Below are 6,041 nucleotides of genomic sequence, written 5' to 3'. Positions count from 1 at the left end.
CCCCCGCCCGGGTCCGGGCCTTGGGCCCGCCCCGCTGCTCTGGCCCCCTCCTGGGCCCCTGCCGCCGCCCCGGCCCTCCGCCCCTCGGCCTGTCGCTCCGCGCCGCCGCTGCTCTCTGGGCACCATCTACTCCACGGCCAGAGCCCCTTTGGCATACGGCCCCGGCTTTTGCCGCCCCCACCACAGCATCGCCGACGCTGCTGCCGCCTCCCGACGCTCCAACATGGCTCCCAGCCGCTCTGATGGTTTGCTCCACCTCCGCCCCTATGCCCCAGACCCGGTGGTATAGCCCCTTGCGCATGGCAGTTCGGGCGACAGAAGCCGTTTCCGCCATCTTTATTGAAGACAGAAGTGCTGCCCACGGTGCTGAATGGAACGGGGAGTTTCTTCGCTACTCCTCCCGTGCCCTCCCTCTCCTCCTAGTACGCTGTTCCAGCTTGGTTTCCTAGCCTTTCTTCCGATTGAGAATCTCGTCTCCCTTCTAGAGCACTGGTTTCAAGCCCTAACACCCAATTTTGGTATGAAAATGTGTTGTCATGATGTTCTGAGTATTGCCAAGTAGAATCCTGGGACAGGAGGATAATGACCCGAAACTGGCCTGGATCATTAACAGTTTAAACAATAGCGTTAACTATTAACAAGTTTAACGTATTAAACAGTTCACAAATTTCTTGTTTTCTCCTACAGAGTAGAATCTAAAAACGACCATCCTGAGGCAGAAGGAGAAGCCAGCTCTTCTGCACCTCGACAGTCGCCAGCGGTCTCCCAGAGTCGGGGCCCCTGTACTAGACACCACGTTACTCCAGGCTATGATTCTTTCCAGTGTTCTGAGATGCCACGTGGAACCCAGGGTTGCACCACAGCGGAGGGCCCAGCTTCCTCAGATCTCCGCCCCTCGCCTGCGACAACTGCATCCTTTAACCCCTTGAAGAGCCTGACAGAGAGAGGCTCAGTTCTCCCTAGTCCTGATCCAATCTAGCTTTCCGTCCAACTCCTGGTACGCGCGCGTCTCAACTGACCAATGGCTGGACGTGGCGCAACAGACGTCACAGAATACCAGAGAAAGGCGGTGCATTCCAATCAGAGAGTCATTGTTTCTATTGGCACAATGGGAGACCCCGCCCCTCTCGGAGGACTCCATTGTATGACGGAGGAAGGAGGGCCTCTCGGGTTCCAAGCCAGCCCGCAGAAATAATCCAAAAGGCATGCTACCCCGGCCGGTCTCCAAACGTGGCATCGGTAATGAGCCGCAATACAAGGTGCAGAGCACTCAGGCATTCTGGTATCGAGACAGGAGTCAGGCGCAGGACCCCAGAACACTGAACTGGGTGCGGCTCCCCCGGCTGAGTGGTTACTGCTTCAAACAGTCCAAGAACTCCCAGCCAAGAGCTCCGGCCCGCCCCCCAGATGGTAGCTATGACATCACCAGCAACCAATCAACGCATTCTCCCTCTCCTCGGTTTCTTAGGCTCCGGGAGGCCAGACGGGTTTGCACTCTTGTGGCTGCAAAGATCTGGGCCTTGAGCTTCAGCGGCAGTGTTTGGGGTCTTTGAGTCTTTTTTTTTTTTTTTTTTTTTTTTAATGTATATGAGTGCTCTGACATGTATACCTGCATGCCAGAAGAGGGGATTATAGGGTTTAGATGGTTGTGAGCCTTAAGAAGCTCTTCAGACTCTGTCAGGTGCACCATGTGTGCTTGCAGGTAGAATATCTACCGCGGCACTAAAGAAGGCTCTCTGTATGACTGCGGTTCCCGACTGGAGGAGAGGGAAGCGGGACCTGGTTTTCACAGTGCCCGGCGCCCTGTGTGTAGACAGACTAGTTAGTGGAAAGCACAAATCTGAGGCCCAATAAGGAGAAGAGAACCGGGACCACAGAGGAGGTGCCTGAATGACCTTAGGGAACTGGACTTCAAGTACAAGATACCTGAGTGGCACTTTAGGAAGCCATGCTGGCTCTGGCCACGTCGGCAGATGTGTTAAGGCACCACCGCTGAAGGGAATCGAGCTCCGTTTCCCCCGCCAACAGGGTTGGTAGCAGGCCTCCATCCACCCTTAATCGTGGCATCCAGTACAGATGGCATTTGATGTAACCCCCTGTATGTAGCTGCGTCCATTCTTCCTCCGGTTGTGGCTGCTGTATTCTGGAGGCTCCTCAACTTTGTTTCTCGTAAGCGCCCACTTCTGTGTCTAACCAACCCACAGCAGTAGTTCCTAATGCACTGCCTGGAAAGACAAAAATGAGGAGCCTGCAAGATGATGGCTCAGCTGGTAAAGGTGCTTGATATCCAAGTCTGAACTCCTGAGTTTGATCCCTGAAGCCCACGTAAAAGTGGGAAGGAGGGATGCACTCTACAGAGTTGTCCTCTGACCTCTCTACGTGCCACTCCACTCCACTCCATAAGGACCCACCACATTTTTTTAAATGTATACAGTGCTCTGCCTACATGTCCCCCTGCATGTCAGAAGAAGGCACCAGATCTCATTATAGATGGTTGTGAGCCACCGTGTGGTTGCTGGGACTTGAATTCAGGACCTTTGGAAGAGCAGCCAGTGCTCTTAACCTCTTGAGCCCTCTATCTCTACAGCCCCACATTCTTAAATGAAATGTTTAGAATTCCTCCCTCTACTTCCAAGGCTAGCTTTGTCCCTACCTCCTAGGATCAAGTAAGCCCTCCACATGGTTTATCCTCATCCTCTTCTCAATAGTTCCAATGACAGGGTTCATTTAGGGCTCAGAGGCCGAGCTAGATTTGATGTGAGACAAGGCCAGACAGCAGAGGTATGGTACATATATGGATAAGGGATTTGAATAAGCATTACAACAGAGAGTAATAGTAAATTGATGAAAAGGTGCAAGTTATGCCCTTTGAATATCTTTCTTTTTGTGGTGTGTTATTCTTCTATTAAAAGGGGGAAAAGCAGCTGGGCATGGGTGGTGGTGCATGCCTTTAATCCCAGCATTCGGGAGGCAGAGGCAGGTGAGTTTGAGGTCAGCCTAGTCTACAAAGTCTAGAACAGCCAAGCTACACAGAGAAACTCTGTCTCGAAAAACCAAAAAACAAAGAAAAGAAGAAAGGGATGGGGGAAGGCAGGGCTGGGGAGATGGGTCAGTTGTTAAGAGCAGTCTCTGCTCTTCCAGAGGTCCTGAGTTCAATTCCCAGCAACCACATGGTGGCTCACAACTATCTATAATGAGATCTGGTGCCCTCTTCTGGCATGCAGGCACACATGCATGCAGAGCACTGTACACATAATAAATAAATAAATAAATAAATAAATAAATACAGTCTGCATTCAGGAATATTTCTGGATCATTTTTTAAAAAGTGGAGGAAGGAAAGGCAAGCTGGCTTCAGTGGCACACATCTGTAATTCCAGCACTCAGGGAGGCAGAGGAAGGCAGATCTCTGTGAGTTCAAGGCTAGCCTAGTCTACAAAGCAAGTCCAGGAAAGCCAAGGCTACACAGACATACCCTTTCTCAGAAAACAAAGAAATGGGGGTGGGGCGGGGCTGGGATGATGGCTCAGTAGCTAAAGCACTTACCAAGTAAGGGCGAGGACCAGAGTTCGGATCTCAGCACCCACATGAATATTGGGTGGATGTGGCAGTCTGCTCCTAACTCTCTAGCTCAGAGGGCAGATGGGTATCTGTGAAACATCTGGCTAGTCATACTAGCTGTATTGCTGAGCTCTGGGTTCACATGAGAGACCCTACTTCAATGAATAAAGTGAAGAGCATTGGCCTTGGGGCTCTACCTGCATGTGTACCTGCACACACGCGCGCACACATACACACACACACCACAGATATATTAGTAGAAAGAAAATTTCTCATTGTAGGCTCAGTCACTGTCTTCTGAAGAAAGAGGTGAGCTCTCCATCTCTCACAAGGCTGTGCATGAGTAATTTAGAGTTCAGTGCATGTCCCACATGGGCCAGACCTTTGGGCATCCACTTTAGGAGCCATTTCTGGTCAAAATAATGCTCAGCCTACAGATTCCTACTGCTCCCCTTTGCTTCTCAACTCCATCCAAATGCTGTCCTTTCTTGACAGAGCTAAGTGCTCTCTTTCATCCTTTCCCCGCCTAGCCACATCCCACAACTACCCTTCCAAGCAGCTGGAGAGGCATTGTCTCAAGAACACCTGGCCCTACCTGAGAGAAAATCTTTTGGTTCACTACAATCTACCGTTATGCCTACACTTTTATGCTGTAAGACCCTCATCAGGGTGTTTGCTGAAGGAGTTTTGGGAATATGACCCAGTGTTTATGTAGCTCTTAGCTAGCGCTTCTCTGTCTCTTACCAACATGTGCAGGAGCCCTTGGACAATCCTGCAAATTTGAATGTGGGCTTCATAAAGCTAAACCTTGTTTATCTAGGAGCCAGCCCTCCAACAAAGCACAGAACAGCCCAGCTCTTGCCACAAAGTGCATCACAGCAAATGGCGGATGCGGACCAACCCATGTTCCTGCCTCAGCTTTCTGGGAACCCTTTGCTTTCACCATCTCGGTCAGCTGAGAGCAATGGTTTCCAGCCTGCAGTCCTCTAGTGGAAGCAGTCATGGCTGGAAATCAGTGCCATTGACTCTGGATGTGACAAGGAGGCAAAACAACTCAGGGCAAGGAGCAGTGGGCACGTTGTCCCTCTATCCGGTGCCTGTGAGCTCAACATTCTGACAGAGCCAGTGGCTAAGGAGAGATGATGCCTGGAAGATCACTAAGATTCCCTCTACCATGGCCAGGGTTCCTTTGAAATGTCCCTGCGTCATGTTCACTTTCCTGAGCAACTGTGGGGGCCATACCCTTAGCCTCTATTCTGCCTGCTACATGTTTTGTGTGTTTGTGCGTACACGGTAAGGCTAGATGATGGTATCAAATGTTCTTTTCTACTGCTTTATACCTTTAACTTTTAATTTACATTTAAAAACATTTATGTGTATGAATGCTTTGCTTGCATGGACGTATGCCTACTACGTATGTGTCTGCAGAGGTCGGAACAGGGCGCCAGATCCCCTAGAAGTAGAGTTACAGGTGATTGTGAGCCACTATGTAGGTGCTGGAAACCAAACTTGAGCCATCTTCAAGAGGAGATGGTTCTCTTAACTGCCGAGTCACCTCTCCAGCCCCTCTACTTAAGGAAAACAATTTTCATTTTTCATCACATGCATATAGGTGTTGAGTTTGTGCAGTTCCTGAAAAGGCCAGAAGAGGGCACTGGATCCCTGGAACTGGAGGAGTTAACAGGCCAGTTGTGAGCCTCCTGATGTGGATGCTGGAATTGAACTGGGGTCCTTCCCAAGAATGTAGGCACTCTTAACTGGCAAGTCCTCTCTCTACCTTTTTTGTTTTTTGATTTTTGTTTTTTTCGAGACAAGGTATCTCTGTGTAGCTGTCCTAGACTAGCTTTGTAGACCAGGCTTGCCTCGAACTCACAGCGATCCACCTGCCTCTGCCTCCCAAGTGCTGGGATAAAAGGCACGCGCCACCACACCCGGCTTTATCACCTTCCATTTTTAAAACCAATTTTCTTGTGTGTGCACACATGTCGAGGGCAGCTTAGAGTTGCTTCTCTGGCTACTTACTATGTGGGTCTTGGGGATCAAGCTCAAGTGCATGCCGCCACACCTGGCTTTTCACATGGGTGCTGGGACCTCCATGCTGGCAAGCACTTTACTCACTGAGCCATCTTTCCCGCCCCTGGCTCCAGCAGCCTGATGAAATCCTGGATGTGTAAATCTGTGTGCAGAATAGGGCTGCAGGTTAATAAATGCCTGAGGAACCAGACTTTGCTGCTGCCCTTGGGCCCTCACTTTTCCCTGCCCACTTTTAGTGACAGCTTCTATACTGACCTGGAAGAGAAGGGATCTCTGGCCTGTATCAAAGCAGGGAAGTACACCTAAGCCCGGCCTGGTTGACACAGTCTTTCAGTACAAAAATCATAAAACCCCTGCTGAGGTTACAAAATGAAGGAATCATGATGGACCAAGTAACAAGAGAAAGTCAGCTGTGCTCAGGGAGAGCGGAGCTGGAGAAGAGCCTGC

Source organism: Acomys russatus, chromosome 32 (assembly GCF_903995435.1).
Source record: "Acomys russatus chromosome 32, mAcoRus1.1, whole genome shotgun sequence".
NCBI lineage: Eukaryota > Metazoa > Chordata > Mammalia > Rodentia > Muridae > Acomys > Acomys russatus.
The sequence above is the reverse complement of the archived record's forward strand: the minus strand, read 5'-3'. Positions refer to the sequence as shown.